Raw genomic sequence first — 1,123 nt, 5'->3', positions numbered from 1 at the left:
TGTCCCTCTCTGAACATGTCCTTTTCTGCCTTCTGCAGAAAACACGGACCAGCTCTGCTTTTTCGCCCTCGGTCTTCACTTTCTACCCCCGATAAGCCCGTCCCCCTCTTTAGATCACCCACTCCCTTTGCTTCCCATGTACAAAGTCAGAAATAGGGACRGACAATTCCAAATGGGATAACTAAATGTAAATAGCCTATGGTTATTCATTATGACTGGACGAGCATGCTCTAATATGACACTTGATTTTATTGATTAATTGCCACTAAAGTTCGCATAGTGTTTTTATGCCTCCTGGCCGTAACACCACAATGTCTGAGTACACTAATTGACTCTGACCATTATCACATCAAATGATCTACTTCTATAGTTAAATTAGAAAAAAAGGTTGGAAGCCTTGGGCCTACCCCTAGATCCAACAAGCACCATGAAATAAATATGCATGTCACTTGAACCGGTCTTTAGGAGGGAACAATTGATAGCTACTTATCGACAGCTGTTTCCCCATCGGCTTGAACAATCCAAACAAGAGCAGCAGCAGAAGACACAACATCATTTTGAAAATCTTGGCTCTCTCTAATTCTCTCCTTCTCTCTCTCTTTCTCTCTCTCGGAGGACCTGAGCCCTGGGACCGTGCGTCGGGGCTGCCGGGCGTGATGGCTCCTTGCTGTCCCCAGTCCACCTGGCCTTGCTGCTATTCCAGTTTCAGCTGTTCTGCCTGCGGTTATGGAACCGCCACCTGTCCCGGACCTGCTATTTTCAACTCTTGATGATCGGCTATGAAAAGCCAACTGAAAATGATTCATGATTATTATTTGACCATGCTTGTCACTTATGAACATTTTGAACATCTTGGCATAGTTCTGTTATAATCTCCACCCAGCACAGCCAGAAGAGGACTGGCCACCCCTCATAGCCTGGTTCCTCTCTAGGTTTCTTCCTAGGTTTTGGCCTTTCTAGGGAGTTTTTCCTAGCCACCGTGCTTCTACACCTGCATTGCCTGCTGTTTGGGGTTTTAGGCTGGGTGTCTGTACAGCACTTAGAGATATTAGCTGATGTACGAAGGGCTATATAAAATAAACTTGATTTGATTTGATTTGATCAGTTTATTTTGCTCACACAC

Source organism: Salvelinus sp. IW2-2015, unplaced genomic scaffold, assembly GCF_002910315.2.
Source record: "Salvelinus sp. IW2-2015 unplaced genomic scaffold, ASM291031v2 Un_scaffold1069, whole genome shotgun sequence".
Classification (NCBI taxonomy): Eukaryota; Metazoa; Chordata; class Actinopteri; order Salmoniformes; family Salmonidae; genus Salvelinus; species Salvelinus sp. IW2-2015.
This window is presented reverse-complemented; position numbering follows the sequence as displayed.